This window comes from Pinus tabuliformis, chromosome J (assembly GCF_031772625.1).
Source record: "Pinus tabuliformis cultivar Carrire ecotype Pingquan chromosome J, CPIR1, whole genome shotgun sequence".
NCBI classification, from domain to species: domain Eukaryota; kingdom Viridiplantae; phylum Streptophyta; class Pinopsida; order Pinales; family Pinaceae; genus Pinus; species Pinus tabuliformis.
The window spans coordinates 1,028,502,207-1,028,528,273 of NC_142295.1; the positions used below are offsets into that span (position 1 = coordinate 1,028,502,207).

A 26,067-nucleotide genomic window follows, 5' to 3' on the forward strand; every position below is an offset into this window, starting at 1 on the left:
TGAAGATGACCAACAAAAACTTGCATAGGAAGGGCTTACAAGTCTTGTTCATGAGGCTTTGGGAAGTGGATGGAGCATTAAAAAGATTGAAAGGCATCAGTAGAAACTCATAATGACCTTTGTGTGTTCTAAAAGTCGAATTTGAGATACTTGTATCTTTCATTGTGATTTGGTGGTATCTTAAATATAGATCAAGCTTAGTAAACAACTTTTCTCTATGAAGTTCATATATTAGATTATCAATAAATGAGATGGAAAATTTGTCTTTGATTGTCAACTTATTGAGAGTCGTAATATTAGGACACATGTGCCAAGTGCCTTCTTTAACACCATGACTATAGGTGATAAGTAAGGGATTTTATAGGGACGTATGACTCTTGCCTCCAATAGTTCCTAAATGATCTTTTCTGTTTCATTCTTTTATACAAAGGACGTTGATAAGGATACATTTGGTACTTGACTTCCTAGAAGCAAGGGAATCCCATGGTCATGATCTCATTAAGAAGGGGGTAAACCCTTTGGTGTCTCAAAGACCTGATGATGTTTTTCAAGGACTAGATGCAAATACGTGTGGATTTTTTGTGTCATATTATCATGACCTGTATAACATTAAATTGCACAATAATGCTAGAGTAGTCTTTCTTTAATAACTTCTTCATATGAGGAGAGTTGACTATTTTAGGGGAGCCTTCTTGAAGCCCTTGAAGGGTGTGCACATGTAACACCTCATTTTCTACCAATCTGTAATTGTAATTTTGATTTAGTGTCGATGTAAATTGCGAGATATATGCTTTGGTGTTTTTCGAATTATGATGGAACAACCTCAAATTATGAAAATGTATTTCATTAATTAAAAATAAAATAAAATTGCCAACCAATTAATTGAAGTGTGGAGCATTGGTACTGGTCATGATACCACGAGTGAGAATTTGTGAAGGGGTTGGGAAATAACCTCACTTATTAAGTAAACAACCATAACCAAAAACCAATATTGCCAGAATGCCAAAAACTTGAATTTGAAATTATTTCCCTCTTTCCCACTTCCCCAAATTTAGTTACTAAATAGTAAAAGGAGTTGGATAGTTGGGCAGCCAACCACCCACAATTATGGAGGTAATGGAGGTATGGAAACTGAATGGGTGGTTGAAATGGTCAGAGTAGGGTACACTACGTACCCATGTCAAGTTCTATGCTTTGACCCATGAAACCCCTGAAAAAGGTCAAAAAATCACGTGCCTTCCTTGGATGGAATAGGGAAATGCATGGGGGTGTTGATGTGGCCAATTTTTTGAGTGTGTGGAGGGTTTTGAAGATCTAAAGAGTGTAGAAGAAGAGTTTGAAAAGAGCAGAGATTACCCACAAGTGAAAAAAAGCTAAATTGTGAGTGTGCTTTTGCTGGTAATTATAGACATATAGAACTTCTTAAGGCATGGCCAAAATTCATGCCCAAATGGTGTTAAATCTAAATGGGGACCATTACCAAGTGTTTGGGCATGATAAATTTTGAATTTGATTGCTTATTTGTGGTAGGAAAACCAAAACCTAAAGTAGGAAAATGGGGGTTAGGAATTTGGCATTGGTTGGGTTAGATAACATGCACAGAGAGGAAATAATAGGCACAATTGAGCCTATGGGCGGGTGGAAAAGTTCACACCCTTATTCAATTGTAGGAAGTTTTTTTCAGACAAGTCCCTGCAATTGTTTTTATTAGATGTTCTTCAGCCATAAATATATTTGATGTATGTATCCAAATTGATGATACATGTTATGTTATGTTTATTATATGAGCATTTCATATTGATTTGGTGTTCAATTAGTGAATCGTGCTTATGGGTACTAGTGCTAATGATAGTCTAGAGACTTAATTGGATGTGAATGTATATTTTATGCCATCAACTTGATAAATTCAGACCTATGCATCACATCTGTCATATCGTCAAATTTGGAGTGGAGAACCCATTAGAGAAATTTTAAGGTCTAAAATGGGCCTCCTAAGGAATCTTATAAATTAATAGTTGAAATAATAAAATAGGATCAGATTACATCATCAAAATTTAGATTGAAATCATGTTTTTTCATGTATTTTTCATTTTTCGTGTAGCAGAGTCCATCGAAAGTATGCAACATGCATACTCGATGGATGAGGAATTAAATTCCACAACCAACGAGTTCTCCAGCTCGAAATTTGAGTAAAACCGTAGGGAGATAAGTTGAAAAAGTTTTTTTTTTTGTATTTTTTATCTTTTTACTTTTTTTACTCAAAAAATGGGGAATCATCCCCCATGGTTGACCTCATCAACTTGAATCCTATTGGTTCTTGTAAAGTTTATTTTGGTTGTACATTTTTGTTTTGAGGCTTATTTTTTATCTCAAAATTTCTCTAATCCATGCAATATTTGACTTGTATCACAAACTTAGATATATGGTGCTTGGACTATTGAAAATTGTAGAGTGGAAGGTCTTCTATGACTTGTGCCTTAGCTAGAAAGACCATGAGTTGTCCTTCTATTAGCATGATGTGAATCATGAGTTAGACTTCAGTTCATATGTAGTGTTGGAGGATCAATTACGTGGTCCCTTCTTCAATTTGAATATAGGGTCGAGTGGTAATTACGTGGACTACGTGTTTAGGTTAGGATGAGTTGAAAATTCAATTATTGATTGAAGGAAGGACGAGTTATAACTCCAGTGATGATTGGAGAGAGAACTAGTTTGATTCAGTTAACTTGTGTGAGATCTCTTTGCTTGTGGTGTGTGTATCTTTGAGGAGCTAGTGCCCATGTTTTTAGGAGTTTCCTTGTGATAAATAATAGGGAAAAATTGTGCTAGGAAATAGGAGGCAATTATGTGCTAGGATTTAGGCGCTGAGTGCTAAAGAATAGGAGGCCTTGTGTGCTAGGAAATAGGAGGCCTAGAGCGCAAGGAAATAGGGCTAGATAGAGTGAAAGGAAGTAAGAGCAAGGTTAGGGGATTGTAGAGCAGATTGAGGCTTGTATAGCAGGAGAATAAGTGTGCTCTCAAGAAGGTAGATTTCCTTGTAATCAATCTCTTTGCTCAACTAATAAAATACCACAACAAAGAAGGTAGTTTTTCCCTTTTGGGTTTCCTGGGTAAACAAGCGTGTCAATTTGTGTGTTTATGTTTTTATGTCTATGTTTATATACCACTGCTTATGAGTTAAGAAACTCTATATCTTGGTGAAAGTAAATTTGGTTTCAATATTGGTTACCTTGTTTTCAATTATTCACTAAGTAGTTGTAGAGTTTCATGGAAATTTAATATGGTATCATAGTGGAGATCAACATAAAGACCAACAACAAGTTTATCAGTTAGTGTTGAAGAACAATTCTTTGGATAAGTAGTATGGCTCTCCAAGGACTGAGGGAAGATCACTGTTTAGAGAGAGCCTCTAACTTCTACTCATGGAATGAGCGGATATCATAAGTGTTGGAAGATAATCGAGGGTTTGAGTTTATAAAGAAGGATATAGTGCCACTTCAAGATCCCCAACAGTTGGCCTAACATAACAAGATTGATACCAAGGTGAGGAGGATCATTCTAGAAGGGGTCAAAGACCCTATTATTCCTCATCTCCATGGGAAGAATACAATGTATGAGATGTTAAAAGCCATCTTAGATCTGTATCAGGGTTCTAGTGATTTCAGGAAGCTAGCTCTCAAGGAGAAGCTAAGAAGTATACAGATGAGCAAAGGAGAGCCCATCGTCACATATCTTTCAAAGTTCACTCAGGTTTGGGATGAGCTAGGTGATGTTGGTGATGAGATAGTAACAAAAAAATACCTTGTGAGTCTTTCACTTCTGGTACTCCATAAGTCTTGGTATGGTTTCCAGGATGCAGTGAGTGACAGAGAAAATTTTCCAAGTTGGGAAATTTTTTGGAGCAATTGTGTTCAAGAAGATATCTGAAGAGGGACGAGAGATGGTAGATCAGTGAAGATAGATGATGAGGATAACTTTTCCCTGGAAGGCAAAGGCAACAAAGCCAAGGGAAAGAAGGGAAAAGGGAAGTTCAAGACCAGTTATAAGGGCGAGAAGAAGAAGAATGATCTAAGCAAGATCAAGTGCTTCCATTTCCACGAGTTCGGGCATTATGATATAAAGTGTCTTAACAGGAAGAAGGTGTCCAGTAAGGACAATGTGGCTAGATCAACCAAGGTATATGGGTTAGCTTCTCAATTCGAGAAATATTTCTCATTGATAGCTTGCATGGCAAGTTCAGTAGGTCATATGTAAAGCTAGGATAAGATGAGCACGTATCATAGGTATAGACTCAATATCGAACACGTTGCAGTAGCATGTGGTATATTGATTTACGAGCTTCCTTCCATATGATCAGGAACAAGGAGTATTTCAGCTAGCTAGAGGAGAAGGACATGCATGTTCATATTGAGCTAGGAGATAATGGAAAATATGTGACTAGGGGAGTTGGTAATGTCAACATTGAGACTAGGGAGTCTACGAGTCTCTCCATCTCATATATGTCTTCTATGTTCTAGGCTTGAAGAAGAAGTTAGAACCTTGTTTCAGCAAAAACTCTAGAGGAAAAGGGTTATGATATCATCTTCAATAGAGTTAAGGCTTACCTCAAGCATCTAGCTTATGGATCAGTGAATCATATAGGTGTGAGGATGAAGAAAGTCTATGGGTTACAGGTTGAGGCATGCACAAACTTGAGCAACAAGGCAACACGTGGGAAAAACATAGACGTAGGAGAACTTTGGCATAGGCGCATGGGACACTTACATTAAGGGGAGTTGAAGATCCTACAACAGATAGCCACAGGGCTACCACAACATAGTCTTGACAAGAATGGAGTGTGTTAGGGATGCATGCTTCTAAATTATGCCAAGTCATATTTCCAAGGCCAATACAACAGAGTCAAAGGGATTTTGGAGCTGGTGCTTCAGAGGTATGCGGGCCCTTCTCTTTCTCCACCACTTATGAGACATGGGTATTAAGTTACTTTCATAGATGATTATTCTTGAAATATATGTATCTTCTTTATGAAGAAGAAGGAGGAGGTCTTCTCCAATTTCCTGGAGTTTAAGGCCTTGGTAGAGAACCAATGCTAGAAGAAGATCAAAGCATATAAGAGTGACAATGGAGGGGAATATATCTCCAATGCCTTTAGGGATGAGTGTGCCAAGGAGGGATTATGAGAGAGATGACAACACCCTATGATCCTCAGCATAATAGGGTGGCTAAGAGGAAGAACCAAAACATAGTTGGAGCGGCTAAGGCCATGTTGCATGATCAAGGACTTCCTATGTTCTTGTGGGCATAGGCATTTAAAACTACAGTATTTCTGCAGAACATTTTTCCACACAAGGTGCTTGGATGAGTTACACCATAGGAGGCATTCACAAGAAAGAAGCTTGATGTTTCACACTTCCACATCTTTGGCACAAAATTTTACTACCATGTGTTCAAATATAGCAGGAAGAAGCTAGAGCCCACAACTGAAAAGGGTATTTTCTGGGTTACAGTGAAACATCTCATGCATACAAGGTGTATATTCCATCACTCAAGAAGACAACTTATCAGGTAGGATGTGAGGTTTGAGGCGATGAAAGTCGAGTCTTATATCGCTAGAGAAGAAAAAATATAAGCGATACCCATCTTTGTGTCATTGGGGAAGTTTTTTATTAAGTGATACCCACCATTGTACTGTTGGAAAAGAGGTATCTTTAGCAATATACATCTTTGTATCAATTGAGTGACTTATGGCACTATACACCTAACTTTATCATTGGAAATCATCCTCTTGAAGTTATGGAATCTAAGCTTGCAATTCTTGAAAACTTGAATTTTGAAAATTATAAGAGAGCTAAGGCTAGTTGGACACATATTTAACTATCATTTTCTTAGAATAGATCCCCAAGAAATCTTAAACTTTGGAAATAAATTGAAATCCCATCCCTCAAAGGGAAACTAGAGGTAATAGGTTGTTACAATACATGTCCCTCTTTAGTGAAACTCATATAGAGTTCTTTGAAATCCATTGTGACTAGTCCCAATATGCATAGCCATTCTAACCCCAATACTACATCATAATCATTCACGTTGATGGAAAATAGATGGGTTTTGAGTTGATAGAATCCTATATGGAGTTTGACATTTTCAAAATTTCCTACACATTTCATCATACCTCCATTAGTGATCGTGATTTGAGTTGCGTGCTGAGTGTACAATTTAAACAATGGGTTTTGTGACTCTGTTGTGAATGAAATTTTGACTATTTCCATTGTTAACTAGGAATATAAATTTTTGGTGCTAGATGTAGCCTGTGAATTTCAATTTTTGTGGAGGTTAAATGCTTGATAATGCATGTAGGGAGATTATGGATTCTTCAGGAAGAAATTATGGTTGAATATCTGTTAATTTCTAAGTGTTGGTGTCCTCAACTTGTAATGTTAGTATATGTTCTTTAAACATATCACCGAGAGCATATTTTTCATCACAGTTGTAGTGGAGTCCATGTCTTTGGAATTCTATACTTTTTGTTGGAGACTACCTTTGTAGCTTTAAGGTATTAGTAGGAGTTTTCCTTGGTGAATTACGTTAGGGAGGACGAGTGTGAGGAATGAAGGTTAGTTTTTTATTTGCACAATAATCACCATTTCGACTGCCAAAGATATCTTCGCTGGTTATGATGTTGCATTCTAATTATGCTCAAATATCCTCCTTGAGACCACTAATGAAGCATTATTTATAGAAGGAACATGTTAAGTTTTCTATATGGATGGTTAATTACTTGAAGGCTACTCTAAATTCAATGACTGAACCAATTTGTTTTAAATTGGTAAGCCGCCCCAAATAATGAGTCTCCCTCTCAAAACATATACAGATAACTTTAACAAATTGACTCCATGCAATGTAGCCTAAATAGGTGTTTTTATGTCATTCCCGATATTTCCATCGTTCTTGATCTAAATGTAGGACCCCCACCCTAAGTGTCATCTTGTCATCAGTAATACCCTGGAGCTTGAAGAAATGTTCCATTTGAGTGACCCTGCAACCTGATGGGTAGGAGCCATCAAACTTGTTAAAGTCCACCTAAGGAGAATGATGCCATATGTTATTATCCTTTGATATATTATTGTGAATACCTAACAAGTATTAGGGGTTGCTAAACAAACATGATTTAGAAGTTTTTATTGCTATAACTCAATTTGTTGTGCAATCATGTAGTTTTCTCTTGGTATGGTTCGAGCTAACATACTTGACAACTACTCAATCAAATTTTCTTCAATTTTTCCAAACCTCTCATCTATCTTCTTATTGAACTTATCTTTCGGCCCATTTATTTTTTCCTAACGTTGCCTAAGCTAACCTTCCATTTCCAGCTTATTTGTAGCAGGCAAGTGTTCATGTTGTCTATTGAAGTATGGGGATATTTATAGGTACTCTCCTTTATATGTGAGATAATTGGAAAACGTTATTGGGTCCCAAGGACAAGGGTCAGGTGCTACAACTCTGATATATGCGTTGGGTCCAATAGTAGTACGTGGTCCAATATCTAAGAGAACAAACTAATGAGGCTCAATTGTATCTTAGTCATAGTACTCAATCACCCAGGTACTAGAGAGTGGTATCCACAAGTGTTGTTCTCGGTGCACTATAGCAACAATACAACCAATTAGCTTATTTAGAGCTAGTTTCATGCATACCTAGGGGACTTCCTATATACTCGTTAACAAGGCAAAATGTATTGCCAACAGTAAGGGGATCCCCTTGGTGTGAAGTCCCAATGAGGCCTCACATCATTTGGGATAGGAGTTCCATTTGGTATGTGGGCCTGGATGCCACCATGTGTGTTTCCTCTTGGCTTTCAAATGAGGAGAGGTTATTGTGAGGGAAAGTATGAAATGCCTAGAGAATAATGACGAAATCAACCCACAATTGATACACTTGAAGCACAAAATACAATAATATAACAACAAAACAATGAGAATAAGTATAGCTTAAAAGGAGTTAATGAGCTATAACCATCTAAGATATACACAAATAAGGAAGTATTAGAGGTTAATTGCAAATTAGTTCAAAATTGATTGCTAGTATTAGTGTGGAATGAAAGAGCATAGATTCAAGCAAACATATGAGCCATAAGCTACAAATTAATTCATCAACATATAACCCACACATTAGGGGAATTTTGAGGTCTAAAATGGGCCTCCTAAGGAAATTATAAAATAATAGTAGAAATAATAAAATAAGATTAGATTACATCATCAAATTTTAGATGGAAAAAAGAAAAAACTACTTTTCAACTCATATTTTGAACTTATCTCCCAATGGGTTTACCAAAATTTCGAGTGAGAATGCTTGTTAGATGCATAAATTGATTCTTCATCCAAGGAGTACCCATGTTGCATACTTTCGATGGAACCTATTACATAGAAAATGAAAAATACATGAAAAACGCGATTGCAATCAAGTTTTTCAGGTATTTCTCATTTTTTGTGTAGCAGGGTCCATCGAAAGTATGCAACATTGGTACTCCTTGGATGAGGAATTAATTTTTTCATTCAACGAGTAATCCCGCTCAAAATTTCAGTAAAACCTTAAGGAGATAAGTTGAAACTTTTTATTATTTTTTAATCTTTTCACTTTTTACCCCAAAAATGGTGAATCATCCCTCATGTTTGACATCATCATCTTGAATCCTATTGGTTCTGATAAAGTTTATTTTGGTTGTACATTTTTTTTAGGAGGCCCATTTTAGACCTCAAAAGTTCTCTAATGTGACAATGCACATGGAGACACAATATACGTAGTCGGTAGTGATTACAACCACCATGAAAGTGCACGATAATCGATGCCAAGAGTGAAGAGATTCTCATTGATTATGCTGCAAATTTTAGTACATGTACAACAAGTCCATCAAAATCCAATAGTGAAAGGTGGAATGCTCATATCATCTCCAAGATAATCCCCTAGCCTCACCACAACTTAGCCTACAATCACTAACAGCAAGAGTGTTCACAACTACCCAAGTACTAACAACTATGCCAAAAGACTCAAGTGCCCAAAATCCCCCTTGGAGGCATGAATACACACACACACACACACACACACTGGGGAGATGACCCTTCACCTCCCTCGAGACTTTTCTATTTCCTCGTGTCCTGACTTCTATTAACTTTTACAATTCGTATTAACTCTTACATGACCTTGATATTTGATATTATTATGACAAGATAATATTTACAATATAACAAAAGGAAATGCAATGAGATTTGATGTGGTAGGCTGTAGGGAAGATATTACATTTTGGGAGAGCCCTTTTGATGTCTTAGCCATACCCTGGGGTAACCTTGGTGCTAGTTAGACTACCCAATGATTGTTAGTGATTAAGATCACTTATCCATGCAGCGTGTAAGTTTATATAACCAACAATTATCCTAAAAATTCAATACTAAAATGAAAATCATACAACTAACAATCAGGCACAACATTAAAACATTTCATCATAACAAGGTACAAAACTTATAACAAGTATCCCTCCTAAAATCATAGAACCAACAATCAGGGCACAAGATTAAAACATTTCATCATAACAAGATAGAAAACTTATAACAAGTATCCCTCCATTTATTATGAATGATATTGTTTAATATGATCAATACTGAGAGATTTGGAGGAGTTTACAACCATGAAATATCAATTCCATCTTGAGACAAAAGTTGATCTATCAATTACATTTATGTGGTTCCAACCTTGGCATTTGCTAGAATGCAATATTCCCCGACTTTGGCTGGATCAAGAAAATAAGATGACATAGTCATCTTATTTTCCTTTTAAAATCTTCCTTGTTCAAATAATAAGAGTGGTTACAAGGCAGCTAAAGGATCCATGCCTTTCCTTTTCTGTTTTCCCATAGGAGCAAATTTGAGGGCAAATATTTTACAGCCCAAAAACCACTTTAAATTGTTGCATGAAGAGATGCATATCACGAGTACATCATTGCCCATCAACAAAGCTCAGTTGATCACAATACTTCAGATTCAATAATAGAGTCTTCCTTATAAATAACTATGTTAAAAGTAGTAGTTCCACCACAAAAAAGGGAAGGATAATCCCTTGGTATTGATGAAGGTTTAGAAGCAATACATTGCTTTTGGTATTATGTCATTTTCCAGCTTTGTAGTTATTTTTGTTTCTTTCACATTTGCTTCCAGTTGAAAGGCTTGTTTGATGGCTTGGAATGGTTAGAAGAGAATTTCCCTATAGCTATGAAATGTCATCCACATCTCAGCTAGCAATATGTAACTATGGCATTAACCCGAGATCAAAATTGTGAAATTACTTTACAAGAGGACTATATGAATTGTAATAGCTGCCACGTTATGGATCACCCAATTATGAATCTTTGGTTTAGTTGGGTTGGACATGATTTTCATGCCTGAATTCTCAAACTCATCTCCCAAAATATCAGGCAGTCTAGAGGATAATGACTCTCTCTTTGAACTCTTTGATTATTTCCTGACTGTCTGAGTTGCTTATTAACTCATCAATGTCTAGTCCAAACAAGTTTCCTTCTATGGCCAAATTGATTTCAACTTGTCAAATAGCATTTATGAGCATTTGCACAGATTTTGGAAATGCCGTCTTTTACCATACTTTTGTAGGTCTTAAAAGGTTGCTTGATTTATATGTATTTGCACCATTCGAATTGAAAGCTATACTTTGCAAGGTTGTTTCAAGCTCACAATATTATCCCGCATCGAGAAATTTGAACTCAATGGTCATCGTAGTGGCCACTTTCACCAAGTAGAAGGTGTGCTTCATCAAGGCCATCAAACCTCAACTGCACTTCCAAGTTTTCCTCTATAACAAATTTTGTGAGTCGTTCTTGTTGGACCTTTGTATCCGAGTGGAAGTTTCCCTTGTTGACTTCATGAACATCATCATTCATAAATTTGAGATCATCATAATCCTTCAACACACTCCTAGAAACATAAGAATATCTAGCATCTTCCAAGAATTTTAAAACAAGAAGTTTAACAAGAGCATCTTCCAACACGATTTCGCATAAATCAAGATGGTTTCATATTTGAGGAGCTGGGCTCCTCCAACATCTGTAAGAAATTGATTAGTATCACAACCCGTTTGGGAACCTCCATTGTTTACATCAACGTTTCCAAGAATCCCATAAATCCATGCCATTTCCAGCTCATGATGGTAGGTGTGCCTAGAGAGGATTGCATGATTGCACTCAATATTTAATTTAAATTCTTCTACTAACTCATATCTTTGTAAGAAGCCCATAGTTGTTGCAACATCCCAGTCATACTAGTGTTTTGTAGGTTCTTGTGACTTACACTCAATTAGAAGGGTCCCATTGAAGCCAATGGTTTCCTTCCAATTTACCGCCACTTGAAGAAATTTGGCATCTAATTAACTTTCTGTCATTAGAGGTGGATAACATGCATGTAGAGGTAGGTCAACCATGCATTCAAATATAAAATGATCTCCAGGTAAGGATCCAAAATCAACATTTCGGGCCACGTGAAATTCCAGAATTGATTGATGTGAATGTTGTGATGGTAATTCCAGGTTTGTATCTCCATATACATAAGATGAACTTAGTTCACCTCAATGAACAAGGCGTTGCAAACCGAAAGGATTTGCAAATATATCATATGGAAGTCTTTCCATCATCAATATTTCACAAAAAAGGATGATTTAATTCACTGGAATAATTCTGTTGGTATTTAGATTTCACAGAGCTTAGCTAGTGATGAACCTCAGTCAATTAGCTTACGCCAAAGATAAATCACTTCTAACTCTGAAATATGTTGTTTATCATAGTCCTGGTGCAGCTTGGAAGGAGATCTTGTCTTAGCTGATTCAAACATATATGCATTTTCTGAATTTTATTTATGGGAACCTACTTCATAGTAGGACGTTTCTCCATCTTATCTTCCTGAGGATGAACCACATTAGTTGGTTCGAAACGCGTCGGCAAAAAATTAATTCATGTGATGGATCTTGAAGGCATTTTTCTAAACAAACTACATTGCTTGATCATCGATTGAATTGGAGGATGTTGATGCCAAACTTCTATTCTTGAACAACATTTATGGAAAAACAATTCCTTTATCATAGAACTGATTTGTATCTTCATAATCTTGTGAATCCAAAGGGGAAAAATGGGGAAATTGTGACTTTTCAGGCCTAGAAAATGGGAGCCCATGCCAAAATCCCACTAGATTGTCAAATTGAGATGATAAAGTTGTGATAGGAAGACCCATGAAAATCTCAAATAAGGGTCATGAAAACAGCTGATGCAAAGAATCACTTTCTTTTCAACTGGCCAACAGTGTATCCAAAAGAACACTTCTGTATTTTCTTGGGCCACTTTTGCAGTCCACCGAAATAAACCCAAAAATATTTGTTAGAAGCATTTTTACAATAGTAATGTTAGGCAACTCCTTTTCCAGAACTTCGTGTTTTCCTCCTTTAGGAAAATATTTGCTGTTGAGGCCAAAAGTTGTTGAATTGTCCCACATTATCTCTAGGAATAACTGAGTTAACTACATCCAGTTTCAACCACTTAAAATACCCCAAAAAGTGCTCAAATGATCCTCTTGCATTTTTATTGGGATCAACTTATAGATTGATGCATTATCGTAAATTAGAGTTTTCAATTTCAAGATCCTTCCTTAGTATGCATAGCTCCTCTTTTCTCATGCTTATTTTCCCATGGTGTTGAGATAAATGCCTCCTATCTCCAGTTCATTAATCACTCCTATATTGTTTACACTCCTATATTGTTTGTCACTACCCTTGCAAAAGATATTGTAAAAATATATATGTAATGCTATCCACTGATGAAACTAGTCCTTTTGATCCTGCAGATACCAGACCCATCATTCAAGGATGTTGCAGCAACACAAGACCTGTCTTTCAGGAAATTTTCCAGAAAGCCTTAATGGTCATGGTACTTCAATGTTGAATCGAACAATACTTGTATTGAAATTGATGTTCAAAGTCGAATATAAATGTAAGAACTGAAGATGAATTATCGAAAGATAATGCATAAAACCTAGACAAATAGAAAAAACCTATCATGACCATGGTTCGTTCGAGGGCACATTCAATGTTGTTATGACATTTCAAAGAGTATATCTAAGAAATGCATAGGTAATATCCATGAAGACTTGTAAGAGCAAGGAGGGACCCAAAATTTGAGATGTACAGGATGGAAATTTTGGGGGGTGTTGTAGCGGTTACAACAACACCCAAAGGTATGTAAAATTTAGATTTCATATACATTTATTTTCTAATGCAGTACTACTCGAAGGGATACCAACATGGGGTTATAGGGGTTTCCAACAAGTTAAAACCATGTGTAGTTCCTGCATATATTCTTCCCCAACCATGGTTTTACTCGCTAAACAACATATCATTATGTTATTTAAAGATGTTGGAACATATATCTTAAAAAAGGAGCCTGATAATCCTAGACAAAATCTTTTAAAATCACCAAAAAATAAGTTATGCAAGGTAGGGTTTGAGGTCAAATATGTATAATAATCACAAGTTTTGTTATACTTCTTGGATTGAGTGTAATGACTCCAGTTCTGAAATGGTATAGACTTTTTGGATGTTATGACACTAGTTTGACTGAAATTTGTGCTTTCCATCAAAAGATATTCAATTTGGGAAATTCACAACCTTCTTGGAAAAAACCCTACAAAAATTGCCGATTTCAAATTGGAGATAACTTCACTTCCCAAATTCTATATTAGATTTTTTTTTTTCTTTTCAAGATTGGGTAATTTTTTAAGAGAAATTCAATTCTTGGATTATATTCTTGAAATTCTACACAAGAAGTTTCAGAAATTGTCCTGAATGTTTTTTTTTTTGTAAGTAAGCTTTGATATTAACAAAAAACAAAATATAGTACAAAACTTCTGCTGAAGCAGATTACTGGCCGTTAAGCTGCAGGCCTTACCCCATGATACCAGAAGAGAACAGATTGACTGATGACTAGAAAAGACATAATAACAGTAAACTGAGAACAGGCACACCACGCAGGGCGGCGATTAACAAGAGTGGACAACAGACAAAGACAGAGGAAACCTGGACAGAAGACATAATAACCCGCTGAGAGGAGGAAAGCAGGGGTGGCAAGCCTCGAGGCAAAAGAAGGCCGTTGTGGACGAGGGGCCTGGTGGACTGCAAAGTCAGAGGCGCTTGAACATTTCCATGACCGGATTAGATCTTGACATGTAGATCTGCCCTGGCCTGGGCGAGTTGCCCTGCTGGTCTCCTGACGGTTCACCCTTCTGCATGTCGGAGGGCTTGTTGTCTTGCCCAATGGTTTGTTTTAGAAGCTTGATCAGCACAGTGAGTTTCTTATCCATGGTATCGACTTGTTGGTGAATCGCGCTTAATTTGAATTCGCTGCTTTCCACCACCGCCATGTGGTCATGCGACATAGTTTCTGCAAATTGCTTAAGCTTACGCAGCTGCTCTGCGTGTTCACCTTGGACGTCCATAGCTTTGGCGAGGAGGGTCTTCATGCGCCAACTTTCCGCTTGAGTTCTTACGAACTGAGTGGCCCGAGTGCTGGGAGTTCCAGGGTCCTGGAGCCAGTCAACTTCTTTCCCGATTTGCTGATCAGAGAGCTTGCTTTCCTCGTCCTGGACAGTGGCTTCTAAGTCAATGATTTTGCGCTTGTTCCGTTGCGAGGTTCGCCTCTCAAACAGCTCTCTTGCTTGATGCAGATCATTGTTGGCGGATTTGTTGTGGCTACTCTCCCCAGCCATGGTGTTACTATCTTGCCTAGCTTTATCCCGAGCACTGTTTACAGAGTGAGGAGGAATAGTATTGCTGCACACTGAGACAATGTTTATCGTTTGGCAATTGAGAGTGGTTAAATAACAAATTTCGGGGATATTTCCGGTGTGTGATCGATTAACTTTGTGCAACTTGCACGTCAGATCACCATAATTGCTGCGTGATGGAGTTTTGGTTGGGTTGTGGAATAATTGAATCCGTCTACGGTCACCGTGCCCTGCTTGCTCCAAATTGTGCCAAGTGTCCCTTTTCCTTATAATGTTTCAGCGGCTCATATCACCACAGATTGTGACCCTGCACAAATCTTCGTCACCTGCTTCTGTCATGGTTTCCCTCATCCTGTGTGTCCTTCGCGCCTAGTCAGCCTGTTCATGCAATTATGGCATTGGGCTATTCGACCCTCTGGTCGGACTCCTCTGCCGCCACCATATCTAACCGTGAGAGTTGGATGCATTTTCCCCTTAATTGCTGGTTGTCAACCTGCTGCCAACAGCTGTCCCATATTTCGTTGGGGTGTTCAATCCCATGATTTGCCAAGTGGTCAGCAACCGCATTAGCATTTCGCCTTACCGCCTGAAAGATGAGGCCTTTCATTGCTCCTATCAGCTTGGCAATGTTGTCTGTGACCTTGGACAATCGCCAGTGTTTTGTGACTCTGCTGGCTGGCGTTCCTCCATGGATTTTCCTGGCCACATTAATGGCTACCTCTGAATCTCCCTCAATTACTGCTTTGCTTGTTTGGTCAATTTGGAGGATTCTTAGCCATTTTTCCAAAGCTGCAAATTCCATTTCATTATTTGTGCCTTCCCCAAGAGCTTTGCTGTAGATGTAAAGTATTTCTCCTTCATGGTTTCGGATGATTCCTCCAATGCCTGCTTGGCCCGGATTGCCTCTCGAGGCACCGTCAAAGTTTAGCTTTAAAAACCCTTCCGGCGGACGCTTCCAGCCCTTCGGCTCCGTGTTTAGGTTTTGCTGCTGCCCAATAGATCCCAGTTGTTGTTCGTTGAGCAGGTTGAAGGCATTCAGAATTCGCTGGTCCTCGGCCGAAGGATGGTTATCAGGGTCTGCCTTGCATTTTACCAAGATTAATTGGCTCATGTTTTGGATTAAGGTGCTTTGCAGGTACTCTATATTTCTGTGCTCATTTTGAAAGATTCTGCGATTTCTTTCTTTCCATAAGGTCCAAGTTATGAAGCCTGGTAGAATTTTCCATATGTTGTTGATTCTTACGTTGTTGGAGTACTTGCTAGGCCAATTCGTGATGGTATTTTGAATGGATTCCCTGTCTCTATTTGTTTGCTGCAATATAGTTTCCATCCCTTGCCATAGGTGATCGGCCCATTCACAGGTATTGAAAAGATGGTTCATGGTTTCTTCTGCTTGATTGCACATAGGGCATATGGAGGGGCCTTCAAAACCTTTTTTGCGCAGGTTCTCCCATGTGAGAGTTTTTCTTCTCATGAGGAGCCATAAAAAGGTTTTTATTTTAGGCCAGAACATGGCATCCCAAACCTTGTTGCACCATTGTATCGCCTCCATTTGCTCCAAGAGTTCTAGCTGTTCTCTGGCCTCTTTGAGAGTGAAGTTACCGCTCCCTTTCATACCCCATCTCAGTATGTCGCTTTCTGTGGTCTTTCTGATAGTTCGATTGTTTATGCATTTCAGGAGGTCCTTTGTGTTGTTGTTTTCTTCAATTGGGTTCTTAGCATCCTGGAGTGCCCATTCTCTCCATTCCTGGTCGTAGCTGTTAGGGTTCCAGTAGTGGTGGACTGTAAATTTTCCCCTGTTTTGGCATTCTCTTTTGAACTCTTCTAGCTCTGGTTTTTCCAACTTTGGGAGCTGCTGCCATGCGTCTTCCCAGAAGAGGGCCATTTCCCCATTGCGGATCTCCCAGAAGCTGTGGTCCTGAACTAAGTTGCGGTTTCTTCTAGCCAAGTTCCATATTGGAGATCCCTCCGGTGTTTCCTGTATCCTGATTAGGTCCTGATCGTTGTAGTTAGGAGTGTATTTCTCCTTCCAGTGTCTGGCCCAAGGTAGGTTGGTTTCCTTCAGCCAGCGCCACCACAACTTGGCTCCACATGTCATATTGATGGTGTGGGGGTCAATTAAGCTTAAACCACCTGCTGCTTTCGAAGTGCATAGCTTGTTCCAGGCTACGAGTGCCCATTTCCTTTTTTCCGCATTGCCACTCCATAGGAAGGATCTTTGAATGTTTCTAATTTTTTTCAGGATACCGCTAGGGGCCGGCATGATGGATAGCAAATATTGCGGGATGGCCTGCAGTATTGCTTTGGTGAGGACAAGTCTCCTAGCAAAGTTAAGAGCCCTGTGAGTCCAATGCTTGCATTTTTTCTCCAGTTTCGCTAAGATGTTTTCCCAGTGAATTTTTTGCCAAGGCTTAGAAGTGAGAGGGGCTCCCAGATACCTAGATGGTAGAGTGCCTTTTCGGAAGCCAAGAATGCTGGAGAGATGGTTCTGGATGGCGGGATGAGTGTTAAAGAAGAAGATAGTCGATTTAGCATGGTTAATCTCCATGCCTGAAGCTTTGCTAAAGAGATGTAGAATGTTTTTGAAGGCCATAGCTTCTTTGACAGTTGGAGTGCCATGCAGCATTGTGTCATCGACAAACTGCTGGTGCGTTGTAGCAGGAATGGAGGAGAAAGGGTGTAAGCCTTTAAGTTTCCTTTCCTCTCTTGCTTTGTGAATGAGCCTGCTGAGCCCTTCCATGAGGATTACAAATAGGAAGGGGGAGAGAGGGTCTCCTTGTCGAATGCCTCGGGAGGGGGAGAAAGGAGCAAAGGGGGAGCCATTAACCAGAATGAAAAAATTGGTAGATTTGATCAGAGCAAGGATCCATTTGGTCCATTGCTTGTCAAAGCCAAAGGCATTTAGAGTGGCCTCCAAGTAATTCCAGTTGACCTTGTCGAATGCTTTGGAGAGATCTAGCTACATCAGCATGCCTGGAAGTTTCCTTGTCTGCAGGGTGTGAACCATCTCCTGTGCTAAAAGGATGTTGTCTAGAATTTTCCTGCCTTCCACGTAACCTGACTGCTCTTCTGAGATTAAGTCAGGTAGAATATGTTAGGATATTCCGACACATAGGATATAGTTAAGTTCAACTTGGTCTAGTATAGAGTTAGGTAAAGTGTGTTTCTTTACCGTTGTACATTTTGTAACTTACAATCCGACGGTCACAATATGTAGTGATCCGACGGTTCACTCTCACCTCGGTATTACCGACACTTGATCCGTGGCTTGACACCCGATTGGTCCATGAGTTCTATTTAAAGCGCATGGAGGGTCATTGTTCGGGTAATCCGTGCATGAGAGAAGCTTATGTAAATTTTTATTCTTTGATTAATAAATTGCCTGTAGTACTCACGTTGGGACAGGCCGTGGACTGTTTCCCTCCTTGCACTCTGAGGGTTTTAACCACGTCAAAAACACTGGTGTATTGATTTGAGATCTGGTTGTGAGCGGTGTCCTTTTGATATTCTTTCTGTGGAACTTACCCTGTAAATTCCTACATGGTATCGGAGCTATTTGAGGGCCGCGTCCGTTGGTGATCCAAATCTGAAGCCGGTAGAACTGCATGCGGCTGTCGTTTCCTAGATCTGCTGTTTCTGACTGCTTTCGGGCCGAGAGGACTGCTCTGTTGCGTTCGGAGCATCTGTTCCAGTGAGGAACCCCTTTCGTTTCACGCGAAAAGGTTTCCGGTAGCCCTAGCTGCGTCATTTTTCAGATCGGGAGGTATACAATGTTTTTTTTGCAGTTTACTGTTATTTTCTCTCTGCTTATTTCGGTCTCAGTTTATTTAGCCTTTTTTTTAACCGAATCTATACCTTTCATTTCTGCGTATGCTCTTTGCCCTGCGACTCTGTGCGATCTGGGCAAATCAGAAACAGAAAGGAAGGATTTTTCTCATGCGTATGCTCTTTTCCCTGCACCTTAGTGTGATCTCGGAAAATCAGAAACATTGAGAAAAATATTTAGTTTTTCGGCTAAAGCTAACTTTGAGATTTTTTTTTAAAATTTTTAGTTTTTTGGCTAAAGCTAACTTCGAGCCGCAAGGTTCGTTTTTCTTTGCATATTCGTGTTGGGTTTTGTGTTTTGTAGGGAAAAAGAGCTTTCTCAAGGCAAGCACGCAAACCAAGGCCGCCCCCCCCCCCCCTCTCTCTCTCTCTCTCTCTCTCAAATTTTTTGTATAGGTCAATTGGTTCAAAGCTATTTTAAGAGAGTAGAGGTCTTGGGTTCAAGTCTCCATTTTGTAGGGGCGGATTTTTTCATTCCCGCACATTCGCGCACTTTGCCGGCAACGTCAACAATTTTTTTTCAAAAAGCCATAACTTCTTCATCCGGAAGCCTTTTTCAGAGCCGTTTTTTTTAAAACCGCCTATTTTTTCGAGATCTATCCGTTGGAACACTTACTTTCAGCATCTTCAGCTTCAGTTTTTTTTTTTTTTAAATGGAAAGTCCATGCCAAGTCATTCTTGACAGCACTAACTACTTCCAATGGGTAGAATACATGGAAGATTTACTTAGAAGTAAAGGTCTCTTCAGAATAGCCACAAACCAAGAGAAGAAACCAAAAGATGAAGACAAGGCGGCAAAATGGGAAAATAGACAAGATCAAGCACGTGGTTTGATAGAGATGTCTATTTCTCCTGATCTTAGATTCCACATTGCAGGACTTGAGACTCCTCATGAAGCATTAGAAAAACTTGCTAAAGTTTTTGGGATTAAAAATGAAATTAGAGCCCATCAACTTGAAAATGAGCTGCTTACTTTGGATCCTAATAATTTTTCTTGCATTGAAGATTTCTTGTCCAAATTCAAGACCCTTAGATATCTCTTGGAAGGTGTTAAAGTTAAGAAAGAAGATGGTAACCTTATTTATTCCATCCTTACTAAGTTGGGACCAGCCTACTCTGTATTTGTTTCCACTTTCCATTCTACAAGGGAAGCTTTCATTTGTTAAGGACAAGACTACAAGGCCCCTTCCTTTGACTCCTTTTGTGATTCCTTAATAAGAGAACAAGAAAAACTCTTACACCTTGGTCTTCTTAATCTTGGAAACTCTTCCACGAAAGCGTTGCCGCCCAGCAGCAACCAAATTCAAAGAATCCTAAGAAGTCATATCCTCAAAAGAATGGTCCTAAACCATCTCAGCCTCAAAATGAAAGATCATTTCAGCAAAATGATAAGACCAATAAAAACAAATGGAAGAAGACTGATAGACATTGTAACTTTTGTAATCGAGATGGCCACTTAGAATCTAAATGCTTTAAGAAGATGGAAGCCTTGGAAGCCGCAATGAAGAAACATAACATCCATGTGGAGCCTACTTCAACTTCAACTTCCGGAATGGCACTTTCTGCATGTCATTGTCAATCATCTCAGTCTGGTTATGCATTAAATGTATCTTCTTCTTCTTCTCATTCTCATGAGTGGCTCATTGATTCTGGAGCCTCTTGTCACATGGCCAAAAACCAAGCCATGTTTTCTTCTTTAAATGATTGTAACACCAAAAATATATATATTGGTGATGATAGATCTCTTAATGTTGTAGGGACTGGAACTGTTCATCTAGACAATGGTCAGTTTAATGATGTATTATGTGTTCCAACCTTATCCTGCAACCTTCTATCTGTCTATCAGATAACTCACTCAGGTGAAGGTAAAATTGTTGAATTTTCACCTCATGATGTTGTAATCAAGGATCTAAAAGATCCTAAACAGATTCTAGCTACTGGTCTTGCTGATGATTCCAAAAGGTTGTATAAGTTTCACAACTTTGGGTCATCCAATCTTCCCTCAGTAGGCATGAGCGATTTGGTCACTTAAACTATCGCTCCCTTCAGCATCTATGTAAAGAAAATATGGTGACAGGTCTTCCTATGGTATCTTGCAGAGATGGTGTTTGTTCCGGATGTGTACTCGGAAAACATCATCGGGACAGTTTTGACAAACGTGCCTCTTGGCACGCCTCAGCCCCTTTACAGCTTGTGCACAGTGATTTATGTGGTCCTCTTCCTGTTGCTTCATTCTCTGGCTGCAAGTACTTCTTAACTTTCATTGATGATTTCTCCAGACGCACTTGGGTATACTTCTTAAAACTCAAGAGCGAAGTATTTAACACTTTTTTGGCCTTCAAAGCCTTTGTTGAAAAACAATCTGGACATCAAATTCTTAAGCTAAGAACTGATAATGGTGGAGAATATGTTAAAAACACATTCATCAACTTTTGCACCGAAAATGGAATTCAAATGCAACATACTGTTCCATACACTCCACAACAAAATGGTGTAGCTGAAAGGAAAAATCGCACCTTAAAGGAAATGGCTAATTGTATGCTGCAATCTAAAGGACTCAGTCTTAGTTTTTGGGCCGAAGCAATTAATTGTGCAAATTATATAATCAATCGCACTCCTACTAAGGTTCTAGAGAATATCACTCCAGAAGAAGCTTGGAGTTCCATTAAACCAGATGTAAGTCACTTTCGTGTGTTTGGAAGTGAAGCATGGGCCCATATTCCAGATGAAAAGCATAAAGCTTTAGAACCTAAGAGTGAGAAATGTACTTTTGTTGGATATTCTGAAGATGTAAAAGGTTATAGACTTATTCCATTTAAGTCCAAAAATGTTATCATTAGAAGAGATGTAAAATTTGATGAAAATAAATCGGCCTGCGAGCCTAGTCCGGCAGATGTGCCACCTCTTCCTATCTCTTCTACTTTTGAAAACCTTTCTTCTTCAGATGATGAAAGCGAGGATGATAATCCTCCCCCACCTTCTCAGGATCCTCAACTTCCAAGATGGGTCCGTGCTACTCGGGATGCAGCAGGTGATCTTGCCGGTGATCCTACAGATCAGCGACGTACACGTTCTCAGTTTGAAAGAGCCTCTTCTTTACTGGCTCAAGCTCCAGTAAATCATGATCCTGACACTTTTGCAGAAGCTTCAGGCCATCCACATTGGGAAGCAGCTATGAATGAAGAATATCATTCATTAATGACAAATGATACATGGGATCTTGTTCCTCTACCAAAGGGACGCAAACTTGTTAGATGTAAATGGGTTTACAGAACCAAGTATGGACCAGATGGGAAAGTTGATAAACATAAAGCTCGTCTCGTTGCTAAGGGCTTTTCACAGGTTGAAGGCATTGACTACACTGAAACCTTCTCCCCTGTTGCCAAAATGAACTCTATCCGCCTTGTTCTTTCCCTTGCTGCCTCTTTAAAATGGGAAGTCCATCAGATGGATGTTAAATCTGCCTTCTTGCATGGGGACTTGCAGGAAGAAATCTATATGGAACAACCCATTGGCTTCATACAAACAGACTCCAGCCTTGTTTGTCGACTTAAGAAATCCCTTTATGGCCTCAAGCAAGCTCCTCGGGCTTGGTATGCCAAAATGGATAACTTTCTTTTAGAATCTGGCTTTTCTAGGTATCATTCTGACAATACTGTCTACACCAAGAAAGTGGGCAACTCTCTTATCATCCTTGTTCTTTATGTTGATGATCTTATTCTTACTAGTAGTGATCCCAACCTTATAAACCATGTGAAGTCCAGCCTTAAAAAGAAATTTGAAATGACAGACTGAGGACATTTACACTATTTTCTCGGTCTTCAAGTCTTGCAATCCCAAGAGGGTATTTTCCTTTCCCAGTCCAAGTATGCTTGTGATATTCTTCGTCATTTTCACATGGAAGACTGTAAGCCAGCCCCTTCTCCCTTTCAGTCTGGAGTCAAACTTTCAGTCTCTTGTACTTCTCCTGAAGTTGATGCTACCTTATACCGTCAACTTGTCGGAAAACTCTTGTATTTAACCCATACTCGTCCTGATCTTTCCTTTGCTGTTGGCCTTGTTGCTCGTTTTATGCAAAACCCCCGTGAAAGTCATTGGAAAGCAGCTAAAAGAATACTTCGTTATGTTCGAGGTACAGTACAGTTTGGGATTCATTACAGTGCCAAAGCAGCTCCTCTGTTAGTTGGTTTCACTGATTCTGATTGGGCTGGTGACCCTGATGATCGGAAGTCTACTGCCGGTTATGTCTTCACTCTTGGTTCAGGACCTATTACATGGGCTTGTAAGAAACAGGCTGCCATTTCTCTTTCGTCAGCAGAAGCAGAGTATCGTGGTGCCGTGGAAGCTAGTAAGGAAGCCTTGTGGCTTCGTCAGATCCTATCAGAGTTTGGCTTTGAGCAGCAGCATCCAACCACACTTTGGTGTGATAATCAAAGTGCCATTCAGCTATGCAAAGATCCAGTCCAGCATCAGCGCAGCAAACACATTGAACTACACATGCACTTCATCAGAAAGCTCATTCATGACCATGTTCTTGAAGTGCAATATTGTCCAACAGATGATCAGGTTGCAGACATCTTCACAAAGGCTCTCACAGAGGCGAAGTTCACTAAACTTCGATATATGCTTGGAGTTCAGGAAGTTGTCACTAAGGGGGGATAGGCTCTAGTGCCTCCTTCCTTCTCCTATTGTGTCATATTTGTAAATCCTTCAATCCTATCCCAAGTTGTTATTAAGGGGGGATGTTAGATATTCCGACACATAGGATATAGTTAAGTTCAACTTGGTCTAGTATAGAGTTAGGTTAGAGTTAGGTAAAGTGTGTTTCTTTACCGTTGTACATTTTGTAACTTACAATCCGACGGTCACAATATGTAGTGATCCGACGGTTCACTCTCACCTCGGTATTACCGACACTTGATCCATGGCTTGACACCCGATTGGTCCATGAGTTCTATTTAAAGCGCATGGAGGGTCATTGTTCGGGTAATCCGTGCATGAGAGAAGCTTATGTAAATTTTCATTCTTTGATTAATAAATTGCCTGTAGTACCCACGTTGGGACAGGCCGTGGACTGTTTCCCTCCTTGCACTCTGAGGGTTTTAACCACGTCAAAAATACTGGTGTATTGATTTGAGATCTGGTTGTGAGCGGTGTCCTTTTGGTATTCTTTCTGTGGAACTTACCCTGTAAATTCCTACAGAATAGGCTTAAGTCTGTTGGCTATGACTTTAGAAATGATTTTATATATCACATTGCAGAGAGCTATAGGTCGAAACTTATTAGGGGAATTGGCTTCTTCTTCCTTAGGGATTAGTGCGATGAAAGTGGAGTTCAGGGATTTGAGAATAGAGCCTGAATGTCTGGAGTCTTCGACAACTTCCCATACCTCTGTTTTGATAGTTGGCCAGCAAGCTTTGTAGAAGTTGATTGTAAAGCCATCAGGCCCCGGTGCCTTATCATTTGGCATACTTTTGACCGCGTCTTCCACCTCCTCCATTGAGACCTTTCTTAGCAGAGCAGAGTTTTGCTCAGAGGTTATGATGCTGGGTATAGCTTGAATTAGTTCCTCTATGGCCTCGGATCTTTCTTCCTGCGTTTCCTGAGCTATATGCTTGAAGTGCCTGGTAAGCAGCGTTGATATGTCCTTGTGGTTTTGAAGAGTTTCCCCTGCTTCATTTTTGAGCCTGAGGATTTTGTTTGCCCCCCTATAGTCCATCGTCGATCTGTGAAAAAACTTTGTATTTTGTTCTCCCTCCTTCAGCCATTGGATCCTTGATTTTTGTTTCCACAATGTTTCTTCCTGTTGGCAGAGGAGTTGCCATTGCTGCATCAGAACCTTCTCCTGTTCTTTTGAGTCTTCTCTATAGTTCCCGGAAGCCCATTCTTTGTGAATTAGATTTAACTTACCTTCAATGATGTTCTTTTCCTGGAAGATGTTTCCAAACTCTGCTGTATTCCACTCTTTAATTCTGTTTTTGATGTGTTTTAGTTTGCTTTGGAGCTTGAACATTTTGGTTCCTCTTAGATCTAATGGTTCACACCACCATTCCTTCAGCAGGTTTGCAAAGTCGGGATGAGTTAACCAGAACTTTTCAAATCTGAAGGGCTTATTTCTAGGGGTGCATAGGATGGCTGCTTCCAAAGCTATAGGCCAGTGATCTGATCCTCCACTAGGAAGGATGTCAGAGTTCATTGTTGTTCCTTCGAGTAAGATACTTTCCGAGATCAGAAATCTATCTAGTTGGGAGGCAATCCTATTGTCTCCTCCTCTTCTGTTGTTCCAAGTGTAGGAACCATTTTTGGGGAGAATGTCTACTAGCTTGGCAACTTCTATGAAATCAACAAAGAGTTTTGTATCTTTGTTAAGCTTTCTGAGACCTCCTTTCTTCTCCAATAGAGAGGTAATCATGTTAAAATCTCCCCCCATGATGATCTTAGAGGTTGGGTATCTTAACTTTAAATTCATGAGAGAATTAAGAAAAGAAAATTTGTCATCTAATCTTTGCGGTCCATAAACATTTATGCATAGGTAGGTTTCAGAGTTACCTGTTATTTGAACTTCTGTGGCAATAAACGATCGTGCAACTTCCATTGAGATAATGTTTATTACTCGGGTGTCCCAAAGTGTAGCTATGCCTCCTTCCCATCCTTGACTGGCTACATCTATATATTTGATAGGTTTGCCTAGCCTTTTGCTGATGTTCTCCATTTGGTTAGTGGCGCATTTGGTCTAGTGTATGAACATAATATCTGGCTTTTCTTGTTGGAACTTTCTCTTGAGCAGTCTTTGCTTAGCTTGGCTATTGAGCCCTCTTGCATTCCATGAAATGACTTTCATTGATAACTAAAAACTTATTGGTAGGACGGGAAGGCGTGAAGAGCCTTCATTTTACCAGAGTTTATCATTAGAATCCCTAGATCGTGCAGCACCTCCCCACTGGTTCTTCTGCCTCTTCTTTTATTTTGCTTCCGGCCTGTTGGGTTAAGAGATATGCTCTTTGACTGATTCCCTGTGCCTTTTTCAATTCCTAATCTTCTGTTTTGCCTATCTAGTTCCGCTTTTTGTCTTGCGATGAAGAGATCACTGATCTTCCTGATTTCTTCTTCCGGAATGTTGTCCAACCCTTGGGTTTTCCAGTTTTTTTCCATATCTGGGAGGTTGACTCCTTCCTTTTCTAGGACTGCATTGAGCTCTAAATCCTCACTACCTCCGTCGCTGGTTATCATATTAGTGTCTTCATCATGTTCGTCTTCGAACTCTTGCATTTGAACTTCTGTTCTGAGTATATTTTCCTCCCCGTCTTTTGTTGTGTGTTCTAGCTTGTTTTTTGGTGCTTCAATAAATTTTGTTTCCCTATTTGTGCCTTCTGAATCTGTATCAGTTTCCAGAATGTTGAAGGTGTTGCTGATGATGCCAGGT

General features: G+C 39.3%; 1 pseudogene across 1 annotated transcript in view; it reads left to right on the plus strand.

Moving 5' to 3' along the window:
- LOC149230369 (uncharacterized) overlaps positions 1-13,339 on the plus strand; it is a 53,145-nt pseudogene extending 39,806 nt beyond the window's left edge. Inside the window, exon 3 of the transcript XR_016248002.1 lies at positions 12,885-13,339. The product of XR_016248002.1 is annotated as an uncharacterized LOC149230369 (transcript). The remainder of the gene's footprint in view (positions 1-12,884) is intronic.
- Positions 13,340-26,067: the final 12,728 nt, after the last annotated feature.